Raw genomic sequence first — 14854 nt, forward strand, 5'->3', positions numbered from 1 at the left:
CAGGGGACATGGGTTTGATCCCTGGTCATGGAACTAAGATCCAACATACCACCGAGCAACTAGGCCCACACACCACAACTAGTGAACACACGCACCCTAAAGTCCGTGCTTTGCAACAAGAGAGGTCAATTCGCAGCAACTAGAGAGAAAAGCCCATGTGCCACAACAAAGACTCGACACAGCCAAAATTTTAAAAAATAAAATAATTAAAAATAAAAACAAAAAAATTAAAAAAAACAAAAATGTAAGCATTTTAAAAAGAATTATAGAATGATAAAGTCACCCTTAAAAAATAATAGACTATACAGGAATTACCAGTATGAAGGCTAAAATCATTAGGTGACTGATTAACAGGGAACTATGAGAATCAGGCTCATAGTGCGTGAGTGCACTGATCAATCTTAACGTTACCAAAAGTGAGACAACCCGGGCTCACCTATTAGACATAATATTAAATGGACACTTGACTTTCAATGAAGATGTCACAGTAACTCAGTGGAAAAAAGATAGTCTTTTCAACAAATGGTGCTGAAATCACTGAACAACCATGCATAAAACAGGTAACTTTTTGGATTGATTCAAATAGAAATGTTCTATTTGATAATGGTGGTGATTATATGATTGTGTATAATTGTCAGAATTCATCAAACTGTAAACTTAAAAAGAGTGAATTTAATGTATGTAAATTTTTCCTTAATAAATCTAACTTTTAAAAAATCTTTTCTGTTCATCTCTTATCTCACTGACACTGAAAATATTTCCAAGTTACTTCAGTTACTATATAATTACAGATTTCTATTGATATCCATTGACTGTACAAGCAGTTAGCATATTTCTCACTAGGATCTCTGAATTAATGTTTTCAAAAGCTAATTTGTTTTCCTTAAGCATCCTTGACCACTCTGGTAATCACTCAGTTTATTTGATGCCAAAACCTGCAACCCACTCCAGTATTTTTGTCTGGAAAATCCCATGGACAGAGGAGCCTGGTGGACTATATAGTCCATGGGTCACAAAGAGTTGGACAGGACTGAAACAACTTAGCACAAATCTGCTTTGGGCTTCCCAGGTGGACCTACTGGTAAAGAATTCATCTGCCAAGCAGGAACTGCAGGAGACACCGGTTCAATCCCTGGATCGGGAAGATCCCCTGGAAAAAGAAATGGCAACCCACTCCAGTATTCTTGTCTGGAGAATCTCCATGGACAGAGGAGACTGGCAGGCTACAGTCCATGGGGTTGCAAAGAATCAAATACAACTTAGCGACTAAACAACAACAAAACCCTACTTAGTATCTTAAGAATATTTGCTTCCCAGGTTTCAAACCTGTGTGTCCATGTTATCCACAATGTCATGTCATGCAGCTGATGTGTTATAGAACTCTAAGTCAACCTGAATATGTGTTTACAAAAGTACAAAAAAAAAAAAGCTTTGGGTATTTTGTTTCTGTAGTGCTTTTTGTAAAAGACAACCATTTCTTACTTATTTTATTTTTTATTTGGCTTCCTTAAAAAAGGGAGCCAAATGATTGTCTCTGACTCATCATGTTAATTGAATATCTGAAGATATCACTGAAAGATCCTTAGCAAAATGTTATTGCTACACTTTTGTCCTTTTTCAGTACTATTGGGTGAAAGCAGTGAACTTCTAACCTTATTCAGTTTTACAGGCTGGGTTTAGCATGGTGTGCAGCACAGAGCCCAAAGTCTTCAACACAGTAGTTGGTTTTTGAGTATTTGAAGATCAAAGTACATTAAAAAGTCCTACCTCTGAATTCCTTCCTCCTACCCAACAACTTTTCTCCAAGTTAAATGTATCTAGTTAATTTTTACCTAACAGAAGTTGAAATTCAAGTTAAATTTATAACCAAATTGAGTGAAGGAAGGAAAGTAACTAATCTCATTTATAAAAACCTATTCAGAAAAAATTTTAAATACCAGGACTAGATTCATACAAAATTGCCAAATATATTTTATCTTAACATTAGCTTGATTGTATCTGTTCTAATATGTAGATATATGACCTTATTTAAACAACTTCTTGTTGTTTCCAAACAACTAAGCCTCTTTAATCTTTCTTCTGAATTAAGTAACAGACCAAATTCCTTTCTGCTCCTAGAAAACTTAGAGCCACACTTGTGCCTACACAAATCAGTGTGTGGGCTAAAAGGGTAGCAGTTCTCTACTTTTTTTTCCACCAAAACACAAAGTGATATTTAAAGCATATTTAATATTCACCATCCAGCTTACTTTCCCCACTCTGCACTGTCATCTTTGGTAAGGAAGACAGCTAGTTTGCATGAAAGTCCCCCGTAAGACTTCTGTATATAAGCTTATATTTTCTCTCCCATCAATCCACCATACACCAGTGTCATAAAACCATAATCAAGAATTGCGGCAGCTCAGCCTTATTCCTGGCTCTGTTTTATATCCCATACTTATTTTTCTTTCTACTTTCACCCCACTTTTAATTTCTCCTTTCTTGAATTTCACATAGCCTTATAAGTCACCTTGAATCCTTTCAGGAACAAGGTAAGGAATAAATAATCATTCTATGTATCAGTAAAAGCAATCTCTTCTTGTTTACCCTAGATAAAGCCTTAAAACTTCAAGTCCTTGCAGCTCTTAACTATTCTCTACCATATTAAACACACAAGTATCAAAATCCACAAGTTCCTATATTTTTACTTTTATTAATTCTCTTTTTAAAATATTAAGGCTACATACAGAAAATACTGGAAAAGTATCAATGTACAACTTAGGTTTAGAGCTTCATATAGAAATTAAATTGTCTGCACAAAGAGCCTGCTTGCTGAATAACTTTTATGTCTAAAGAATGTAAAGCTTCCAGTGTCTTGAATATAGTTACTCAAACAGTAATAGCTCAGTTAATAGGAATTTTTTAATGCTTTGATATAAGACTACTATAGCTTGGTCATTGGCACATGAGAATTTGTTTTAGCACTATTTTTAATGCCGTTAATAAATACTTCAAATAACAGAACTGAGCCTCTGCTCAACTGAATCTGCCTCAACTGATGTGAAAGAAAAAGTATGTAAGAGAATTACATTTCTATTGAAAACGGAAATGACTGCTAATCTACTTGGAAAAGTAGATATTTATAAAGCTGGAGTTTTCATAAAGTAGTTTAGAGTTTAGTGCTATTAAAAGGAAATTAGTTATAAAAGTAATAAATACACAATACAGTAGTTTCTATTCATCCCATTTTATAGAAATAATATCCTTTAATTTCCCCCAAAGTTATCTAACCAAGTAACATATAACCTATAATTAGGATTTGCCTTAGAGCAAAGTTTGATTTTAAAAAGTTTGACACTTCACTCACCTACTGCAAGACAGAGTATTGCCCATACACAGATACTAAACCAACTGTCTAAGCAATTTCTTGTGTTTAGAAATTCAGTGCCACTATCATGGCTCACAATTTGGCTTATGATGCATTTGTAAGCAAACAGCCTGACAAGTACCCTAGTGTATTTCAGGATGACTGACAGGACACAGTGGCTCAAACAGGAAAGGGGGATGGGTGCTCTTAAAGCAACATACCAGTGAAAGGCAATATTAAACAGTAGAATCAGATTAAAATTATATTTTTCAAGTTTGCAATGAAATAATGACATACTGTGTAATACAAGCTTTTAAATATAACTTCATGTCATCATGTGCCCCAAACACTGTAAATTCCAAAGTGACTTTTAGAATTTAAAATATATTTTAAATGGACGACCAAAAGGACCTACACAAGAGCCAGGGAATTTTGTTCAGTATTATGTAACAACTTAAATGGGAAAAGAATTTGCAAAAGAATAGATATATGTACATGTATAACTGAATCACTGCTATACACCTGAAACTATCACAACGTTCTTCATCAACTGTACTCCAGTATAAAATTAAAAGTGAAAAAAATAAAATATAGAAAAAATTTTAAAACAAACATGCTATATGATACTTCCATGTATCGAACTTATCGAACTTCCAGATTATTTAAGAATATTTCAATTATTTTTAACAGAAATTAGGTCAGGGTAGCCAAAGAAAAGCAGTTCTCAAGGTAGGATTTTTTTTTTTTGTCCGCACAGTGAGGAAACTTAGTTCCCGGACCAGAGATGGAACCCATTCCCCCTGCAGTGGAAGCATGAAATCCTAGCTATTGGACCACCAGGGAAGCCCTGAGAAAAGCAGTTCTTATCTCACCTCGAGCTATTTGCCAGTCACTGTTACAACAGTAAGTAATAAAAGTAATTTAAGTAGCTTCGATTATTCAAAATTGTTATTGAAGACGGAGGTAAGGAGATCTATATATTCTGCCCCTGCTGTTTCTTTCCTACTTCCTACTTCCATGGTTAAAAAATAAATCCTCAGGTTAGGAAATTCCAATTATGGGTATTTCCATATTAGTTTCATTTGAAAAAATATTTCTTTAAGCAATACACTGACTTCATTATTCACATTTATAATTTTTCTATCTTACAATATTCTGCACTGCTCAATCCTTTTATACAACAATCACCCCTATTTTTAAAACCACAAAAAAAAGCCATTCATTTTTAAACGCAATCCCACATTTAGCCAGCAGAGGGTACCATCTGATCCTGAAAGGCCACAGTATTGAGTCCAATGACATTTAATACTTGAACTAGGAATTGAAGCACACCACCTCAACTTTGCCTATTAATAATATTGTGTCTAGCAATATTCCATTATATTTGCCCATATTAGTGTTTATTACTTCTCATCTGTGACAAATTATTTTGTTACATTATTTCCTCCTCTATCAACTCAATCAGATGCATCAGAATTGGGTTCAATCATCAGGATGACTTTCTACAACTCTAGATTTTCTGGGACAAAAAAGCAAACAAAAACTCTATGTAAAGTTTCCAAGCTCCATTAGAAAATCCAAAACTAAATTCCAAAATATAAAAATAAGCTGCACTATAAAGCAAAATAATTTTTCTTCAAAAATACATATGATATTTGTAAACCACTTAGTATTTTCTAATTGCCCTGTTTAATATTTGCTAACTGTCCATTTTATAATAGAAGCTATTATAACAGAAGTGATTTTAGAAGATACATTTCCTGTTATCACTGCATTATTTCTCATGAGTATGCAATGTTATGACTGTAACAAAGTCCTCATACAAGCTGCAAATTATTCCATAATTTAATACCCACTTCAGTTTGGAAAAGCATGGACACTGATTTGCCTGATTTATTCTAAAAATAAAGATTTTACTATATAATTAATTAAAATCCAGCTTCCCAGGTAGTTCAGTGGTAAAGAATCCACCTGCCAATGCAGGAGCCACAGGAGACGTGGTTCAATCCCTGGGTGGAGAAGATCCCCTAGAGAAGGAAATGGCAGTCCACTCCCTATCTTGCCAGGATAATCCCATGGACAGAGGAGCCTGGCGGGATACAGTCCATGGGGTCTCAAAGAGTCAGACACAACTGAACATGAATGCAGACCCAGCTAAAATCATTAACTACCACAAATTTATCTTAACCAAAGATACAGATTTTCCATGCTTCTCTAAAACTATTGTCACAAACATCAAGTCTACCATTAACGATGGCAAAAATAAGACAGATCTAGAGGCTCAGAATGATCTCTCTTATGCTTGCAGGCTTGCCACTAGCGACATATCCTTTATACTAAAGAATTAAATTTTCCAAAAAGAAGAGAAATAATCACTCAGTTGCAATACAAAATAGGAAATTGCAATTTCTTGAAAAGAGAATTCTATTCCTTATAATGACAGCAACTTTGGGGTTCTTCACTCTATAAAATCACTTTTAACATCTGAATATGGCTGTTTCTTTCCTCATATAATTATCATGGTGGCCATGTAAAAATTATATTTCACATTTGGAAATAATAACATCCTGTTATTGATTTTTTCATAAAATTTTGTAACTTTAATTTTCTAAACTGATATATTCTCTATAATACAAAATCAACACTTAAAATTATTTCTCAAATTAACTTAGAAGAAAGCATCCAGAAGGAAACTGAAAAGTCTGTTTTGCCAGTAATTTGCTTATCCTTTTCACCTATCACCCACACATTTTAGAATATACAGATAACTAATTTTTTCTTTCTGTTCTCAGCTTCCAACCCTGAGTTTCGTTCCCTGACACAGGCACTCCTGAACTATGTCTCATTTAATGATTTCTGGATTTTCCAGGTGCCTTAAGCACCTACATGTAAAGTCCTTGTTAGATTCTACTTGTGGCTAAAAAAAAAAAAAAATATTTTAAACAATAATGCTTTGGTAGGGAGGGGAGACTGAATGACTAGTCAATAGATACTACTTCTTTAAAATAATCCTTTTTACTTTTAACAAAAATGCCTCCATATAGTTTATGCTTTATTTTAACTTTTTTACACTCTTTATATAGTTTCTTGAAAACAACATATTACCTCCCTATTGCAGTAACATATTACTCATAACATATGGCTCATAACATAATATTCACACCAATGAGCAGATCTAGAGCAAGCGCTACTCTGACTACAGTAGACATGATGAGTTTGGGGTAGGAGTAGCGTGTGCAAATGGGTATTCCCATCGGCAGCTGGAAATTCAGAATCCTGCAACTCAGGAGAAAAATCAAGATATGATAACTATGCATTTGTGTTGTGCCTTAAACTATGAGACAAGAAGAGCTCTCTCATGGCTGAGTGGAGAGAGATAAGGCATCAAGAACTCACTAAGTGTAGGAAAAGAAGGGAAGTAATGAAAAACGTAAGCAGAAAGGCAAGACAAACTTCAGATTCAAGCTCTGCTTTACTCTGCTTGGTCTTGTTCACACTGACTCCCCTTTACCCTGGGTTCTTCATGTGAGATGAGACCTATAAAGTTGCTATAAAAGGTAATTATTTATAAAATTACTCATAGAATCCAATGAAGTACTCATTACAGTAATAAATAATTCATTAGTCAATTATTGTTATTTTGTGGAAGATAAATTTCTCATTGAGGAATTCTACTTTTCCAAATCCAAATACCATTGACTCTTAGAAAACTACTGTGAGAGATAAGAAGTAGATTCCCATCTGATTTAAAAGTTGGTGAGGAGTCATTAAATTCACACATTTTTATTTACAAATTAAATCCATTTCACCATTTCTACCCCATCCATGTTAATAATTTATAATTAAGTAATAAGGAATCATGGTCCTAAAACGGAAGTGCTTAAGAGCTGCTTCCAAAGTTGTAACAAATGCTTAATAAAAGCAAAACATACTAACACATATTAATTAATTATGTATATTATCTAGAGGATTGAGTATGAGATGTTTTAAGGATAGAATACAAAACTAAAAGCAAAAGAATGACAATAAATTTTAAAAAATGAAATAAATAAACTTCTGTGTCTTGTTCCCACGTAAGACATGGAATTGTGCCAGTTTGCTTCATTCCAGAGAAGGGAGCCAGTCAGTCACTGAGGGCTATATTAGAGAAGAAGGAAATCCTTTCTCCCACTCTCTGTTTCCAAAGATAATAACAGAAGACTAGAGCATGATGGATTTCACTACCAAGTAGCCATATTTATTTCACTCATGCTCTCACTGACCCTCTAAAAGTCAACTCTTACTAATTTTGTATTATGGAACACAAGAAAAAATATGTACAAAATTCATTTTTCAAAACTTACAATATCCCTAAATTATCTAAAAAAGAACTGCTATCATCCCTAAACTTAAACTGTAACACATTCCTATCAGTCCTTCAACTATAGTGAAAAGAATGGTGCTTATCACAGAGTAAAGAAAATTGAACTCAGCATTAACATAGCGAGTCACATTTTTTGGCTCTAAATAACCCTGCCCACACCTACACAGGTATGTAAGAGACATGGATCTGATCCCTGGGTTGGGTAGATCCCCTGGAGAAGGGCATGACAACCCACTCCAGTATTCTTGCCTGGAGAATTTCATGGAATAGGAGCCTGGTGGGCTACAGTCCATAGAGTCTCAAAGAGCCTGACATGAATGAAGCGACTTCGCACGCACGCACAATTAACCCTCCCCAATGATCTGAATAACCACACATGTGACCTGACTCATCCCAGCTTTATTCCTCCCAGGTCTTAAATACAAAGAATTAGGCAGACCCAATCAACCATGCTCCTCTGTTACAGTTCAACTCATGGAACTGGTGTTTAAAGTCTGGGGTTGTTTTTGTTGTTGTTATTGTTGCTATCATATTCTATATCCTGCAGTCTCAGTTCCATTCCACCCCCTCCTTCTGATAGTCATCCAATCTGTAGTAGCTAGTGTTGGCAGTTTTCCAATCAACTTTCTGTGGCTTTTTTTACATATGATATCTATCTTTACAATGATACATATCTTTACAAAGATATATCACCTTATGTGTGTGTGGATTTTTTAATTTACACAAACAGTATTGTAATTCCCATCTCTTTCTACTTCTCAATCTCTCTCTCTCTCAATTTCTCTTCTTAACATGACATTTTCACAGCCTACTGATGTCCAACTATAGTTGCAGTTTAGCTCATTCGACACACAGTCTCATCTCCCCCTTGCCTTTCACTGCTATGGAAACAAACAAGACTAGATTTCCCAGCATTCTTTGCAACTCAATGGCATATGATGGAATGAGATGTCAACTTTTGCTTTACCTATAAAAAAGTAAAGCAGTGTTGCCATGGCCCTTCACCCTTCCTTCTGTTATCTGTGGTATAAAGCCTAGACACCAAGCAGTCTTACTGCAAACCTGAGGAGGAAAGATGACGGAGCAGAACTACAAAAAGAGCTTGCGTCGTTGATGTTATTAGCTCTGAACTTCTCATCTACAGATTTCTTATTATTTGAGAAAAAGAGGAGTTCTCAATTAATATAATCGATTTAGTTTATCCTTTCATTTTGCATTTGTAGCTTTCTATTTTGTATTTTATTTTGCATCAGATGCATTTATAATATATTTTATCTGACCATATGCCTATTCAAGTATGTTTAGGTCGTTTCCAACTGTTTACTATAGGAAACAATGTTAAAATATAATAAACATTCTCATACAAGTCTCTGTGTACCTCTGCAAGAGTCCCTCTCTATAATTTATATATATATATACATACATATAGTTCATCTATGTGTGTGTGTGTGTGTGTGTGTGTGTGTATACACACATATATGTATGTGTTCTGCTGTGGGTTGAATTGTGTCCTCACCCATATTCATGTTTATATTCCAATCCCCTATACCTCGGAATATGGCTTTATAGGAAACAGGGTCTTTAGTGATGTGATTAAGTTAAAATGAGACCATTATGATGGACCTTAATTCAATATAAAAATTTAGTCACTCAGCCGTGTCTGAGTCTTTGCAACTCCATGGAGTGCAGTCTGCTAGCTCCTCTGTCCATGGAATTCTCCAGGCTAAAATACTGGAGTAGGTAGCCATTCCCATCTCCAGGGGATCTTCCCAACCCAGAGATTGAACCCAGGTCTCCTGCATTGCAGGCAGATTCTTTACCATCTGAACAACCAGGGAAGCCCAATTCAATATAAGTGGTGTCCTTTTAAGAAGAGAGGTGCAGACACAGGTACCCACAGAGGAATGACCATATAAGGACATGCAAAAAAACATGGCTATTTGCAAGTCAAGGAGAGAAGCCTTAGGAAAACACACACACACATCTACTGACACCTTGATCTTAGATTTCTAGCCTTCAAACTATGGGAAAATAAATTTCTGTTGTTTAAGCCTCCCATCATGTTGTAATTTGCTATGGCAGCAGTAGCAAGTAATACAATTCAGAAGTAGAATTTCTGGGTCAGAATGCATGTGAGTACGCAATTTCAACAAATATTACCAAATCAGTGTCCAAAATACTATTAGCAGCAGACCACATGGATTCACATGTGTCCCCCACCTCCTTAACCAGAACAAGAGACTGCATGACATTTCAACTTCTGCCACCATGGGAGGTACAAGGTTGATCTCATTGTCATTTTAATTTTCATTTCTGATTACCAATGTAATTGGTGATCTGTTTTAGGTTGATTAGCCATTCAACACTCCTTTTTGTGAATTGCTTATCTATATTTTTTACCAATTTTTCTCCTAGGTTGCCTATTTTTCCTTAATAATTTCCAAAACTTCTCTATAAATTCTATACATAATCCTTCATCAATTATATTCCTTGAAAACATCCTCTCCCTGCTTAATACAGCAATATAGAAAAATAGCAAAGACCCTTTCTTTGTGTTTTTTTCTTTTGGCCATGCTACATGCATGAAGGATCTTAGTTTCCCAACCAGGGATTGAACCTATGTCCCCTGCAGTGGAAGCCTGTAGTCTAAACAACTGCACCACCAGGGAAGTCCCTCTCTTTGTATTCTTAAGCATTCCACCATCTATATATATATATATAAGTCCTGTTTTCTTCACATCCTTACAGATACTACTCTATTGTCAGACATTAATTTTTGCCAATCTAATAGGTATGATAAACTGGCTCATCATTGATTAAAACTATATTTACCTGATAACCAGTGAAACAAGCTAAACATCTTTTCACCTATGTATTGGTCATTCCAATTTTCTCATCTGTGAATTATTTTTTCACTTATCAGGGACCCATTTCCCTGTTAAGATTATTCTTTTCCTCATTAATTTTTTAGGAGTTCTTTGGATAACTTCAGTTGAGTAAGTCTATAAGTCAGTTATTTCCACAATAATTCTACATGAGAAACTATCCTAAAATTCGGTGGCATAAAAATAAAATTATGTCTTGCACATTTTCAGGTTGGCTGGGAGTTGGCCAGGATGGGCCTCGCTGGCTTACTCCAAGCTGTACTCCAGATCTACTCCACGGGTTTCTCATCTTCCTTGGATGAGGAGGCGACCAGAACCACGTTTTTCCCATGCCAACAACAAAAAGAACAGTTGGAAACACAGTGCATCTTAACATATAAGCTTCAAACAAAGACTCTGCCTCTTCTGCCCACATTTCAACGGGCAAAGCAAATCACACAACCAAGTCTAATACTAACCAAGTTTTCAAGTACAGGGAAATATACTCTGTCTCTAGCAGGAAGAACCACAATGTCACATGGGAAAGGATGTGGATACATGGGAAGGAAAAGGGGAACAACAATGCCATCCACTTTATAGGCCAATTTGTAAATATTAATATCTCTTTTCAGTTGGTATCTTTCATTTATCTTCTTTTATGTGATTTTTTCACAAAGAAAGTTTTTATATTAAGATAATTAAATATTTTACCTTATTGCTTATGTTTTGGGGGTCCTACTTAAGAAATTATTTCCTACCCTAAGATCATAATAAACATGCTCCTATATTTCCCACTAGAAGAATGCAATTAAGAGCATCAACAATCAATATATTATTTTAGATTAGTATGTGCATAAATACAAGATTATATGATATAAACTAAGGCACCAAAGTAAAACAAGTATTTAAAGTTAAAGATAATTACCAAGGATGACTAACTACTATAGGTAAAAATTTTAGCTTGGTCTTTTAAAAATATTAATGGATATAGGCTGACAAAGATGAAAAATACGCAAGAATGAAAAGGAATCACAAAACTTTATATTTTTTCATTAACATATGTTTATTGATCTAAGCTACATCTTTAAAACTGCTAAGCACAAGACCACAGGAAAATATACATAGCCTTCTCAGGTCATGACATCTTAGAAAAAGAAAAAAGAAACTTTTATAGAACTTAGCTATTTACAAAACAATATATGTTATGATATCAAATATATAAAATACATGTATAGATGTGCTAATAGTAGCAACTACTTCGGTAGTTTGGGGTGAAAAAGAGGTCCTATGTATTAATTTTCAAACTAAAAGTACTTCCCTACTACCACACTGGCAGGGAGTCCAGTATCTCTCCTGTTCCTTAAACTGTTCGGGAACTCTGGGAGCCTCTGGATCCACACACCTCAGAAAGAGGAGACCAGAGAACTGTATTAGATACAAGAGGGCCCTGTTGCGGCCGCTGGTGTTCTGCTCCTGGCACAGTTTCCTGATGAAAACAGATCCCCTGCGGCTCCATGTGACCTTTCCGCCTGGTGTGCTCTTGCCTTTGCTGCTGCAAATACAGCGGTCACAGTGATTCTTAAAGAGAGAAGAGCCCGCGCCCTTAGAGGCAGCGCGTGCAGCCACGCCCAGAACGTTTCGGTTCACCACGCACCAAGTGGCTGCATCAGGAGGGCCTTCTGCGTCCAGACACACAAGTGCCCAAACAGCATCTCCCACTGGGCAATGCAGACCACAACAGGAGTCCTAGTCTAAGATCTTTGATGTTCTTTCTTACTCAGTCCTTTTTTAATCATGACCAGTTCAATGCACAAAACACTTTCTAATAGCAACTACAGGGAAGGAGTCCAGGTCTTGGCTCTGTTCCTCTCTAAAGGCTCCCAGACTCTTTATAAATTTCCTCCAGTCCTCTCGGTACTGACCAGCCCTGCAGGTGAAGGACGACTGGGAAGGGCAACCTCTACAAAACCAGAAAAAAACCCTGTTACACCAGTACCTGAGGCACAAAAGACCTCACTAACTGTTTCAAACACTGGGGGGAAATTTCTCTGACCTTATAGCTACCAGATAAAATATAGAATGCCCAGCTAAGTTTGAATTTCAGATAAACAATGAATAATTTTCTGGCATATGTCCTATGCAGTGTTTGAAACGCACTGAAAAGATTATTGGTTGTTTTCCTAAAAGTCAAACCTGTGTGTCTTATATTTTTATTTGCTCAATCTGGCCACTCTACCTTATCTACTTCATGAATGGAACAAATTAGGAGGGAGGAGACCTAGAACTCCCCGGTACCTAAATTTAAAGCAGCCATAGGGCCAGACCCTCAAATCCATGTATCTTGACTTCCTATCAGAGACTTGAGGCTGAGACAGCCAACAAAAAGCCAGCTTTCACACTGGTACTGCTCAGGAGCTGCTCTTTAGATAGCTAGAGAGGTTTCCTGGCCGCCTTCCAGCAATATATTTCTAACTACACTCAGCTGGAAGATTTCTAGTTCCCAAAAATGCAACACAGGATAAATGAGGACAAGGGAAGAATGACATATGTGCCCTGGGACATTACAGCCCCAACAGCAGGAGTAGACATACAAAAAAAACACTGGCAGAGGCTATGCTAGAGATTAGGTTTTATGCATCTCTGTTAGAAAAGGGAATCGGAATTGCTCCAAATTATCTAAGATAAAATTCACCTCCAATAGAGGACCAAATAATAGGAATAGGAGAATGGTTGTCCCAGATGAATATGTAGCTCCTGTAGCCCAGGAATTTAACAAGATACTTGCCCTGCACTTTAAGATTTGAGAGAGAAATAATGTAGCTCCAAAATTGATAGTGACAGAGCTCAAAAGGGATATAGATATGTATATATCTCACTTATGATAAACGCCAGGACCGAATAAATCTCCTGTCTTTAAAAAAAATAAGTAAACAGAAAAAAATCCAAAATTAAAAGACTGCATAATGATAAAAGAGGGAGACAGGGGAAATTATCCTCAAGACAAAAGAGAATTTATAATACATCAACTCTTGTTCTCTCAGTGAAATACTGAAAGTTAAAAATTCTAGGTAAGAAGTGATGGAAATTCTAAGTAAAATGAAAAGAAAGTTGACTGAGGTGAAATGTCAGGATAAAAAAGAGACCTGGTTAAAAACTAAAGTAAAAGAATTCAGTAAATCCAAAGAGACAATAAAGTAATTAAAATTTGCACTGAGGAATCACTCCTCTCCTTTATCATCTGCCTTTCTATCAGCAACTTCATCATCCAGAGAGCAAAAGAAACTAAGAATGGAAGGGCTACCATGGGCTTAATCCTTACCAACAAAGAGGAATGCATTAGTGAAGTGAAAGTGACAGGAACCTTGGGAAAAATTGAATATATCACCTTAGAGTTCATTACAGCCAAGGAAGAAAATAAAAAGCAAAGTAAGACAAGTATCTTAGATTGCTTAGCAGTTCAGAGAAAATGTAAGGATTTCCCAGAGCCAGAGATTCTAAAATGAGAGACAGGTCAAAAAATAAAACTCACCACTGCAATCGCAAGTGAGTAAAAAAATGGGAGAGAACGTAAATATAACTCAATGTGCTATCTAAGGAATTTTCTAAAGACTCAGATTTTTAAAGGACATACAAAAGAAGGAAAAGGTGATATTGGCCTAATAGAAGAATGGACTACTACAATGAGCAAAGACTTGTGAAAAACACACAAAACAACACAAAAACATTTAGGTTGTATTTAAGGGTGGAAGGACAAGAAAAGTACAACCTAGCTCCTCTACTCCCAGGTAGATTCCATGTTAACAAGTTACAGAGAGGAAGTTTGCTTTCATGTTATATACCAAGGAACAAGGTCTTCCCTGGTGGTCCAGTGGTTAAGAATCTGCCTGCCAATTCGGGGGATGCTGGTTTGATCCCTGGTCTGGGAAGATTCCACTAATGCTGTGGGGCAACTAAGCCCATGTTCCGCAACTATTGAAGTCCCACGCCCTAGAGTCTGCACACCACAGCTAGAGAGCAGCCCCAGTTCACTGCAACTAGAGAAAGCCCTTGCAGAGCAATCAAGACCCAGCATAGCCAAAAATTCATCACTTTTTTTTAAAAAACGAAAGACTGCGCCAACAATCTTAAGAAATTGATAAACCAGCCAGAAAAGACAGTGGGAGAATGTTTGTTTAAAAAAATGCCCATTTCCAGGTGTATTTTATTATAGCAGGCCTTCTCATTCTCAGCACTACTGACATTTTAGGCTGGATAATTTGTTGTGGAGTCGGGGGATGGGAG

The 14854-nt window shown here is 36.1% G+C and overlaps 1 protein-coding gene and 1 long non-coding RNA gene across 6 annotated transcripts in view; one reads left to right on the forward strand and one right to left on the reverse strand.

Annotated features, from left to right (window-relative positions):
- CTNNA3 (catenin alpha 3) overlaps positions 1 to 14854 on the reverse strand; it is a 1812800-nt gene that overhangs the window by 1782691 nt on the left and 15255 nt on the right. For 2 of the 5 annotated variants that reach the window (XM_043926200.1, XM_043926197.1), the window contains exon 1: positions 3347 to 3430. The exons of the other annotated variants lie outside the window; for them this stretch is intronic. The gene's annotated coding sequence lies outside the window, so the exon portion shown is untranslated. Of the gene's footprint in view, positions 1 to 3346; positions 3431 to 14854 lie in introns of those variants that run through there. 5 annotated transcript variants of the gene reach the window in all.
- LOC122709093 lies at positions 418 to 12629 on the forward strand. The gene is made up of 3 exons (XR_006345410.1): positions 418 to 560; positions 4104 to 4249; positions 10805 to 12629. It is a non-coding gene; the product is annotated as an uncharacterized LOC122709093 (long non-coding RNA).

The sequence above is a fragment of the Cervus elaphus genome, chromosome 15 (genome assembly GCF_910594005.1).
Source record: "Cervus elaphus chromosome 15, mCerEla1.1, whole genome shotgun sequence".
Lineage (NCBI taxonomy): Eukaryota > Metazoa > Chordata > Mammalia > Artiodactyla > Cervidae > Cervus > Cervus elaphus.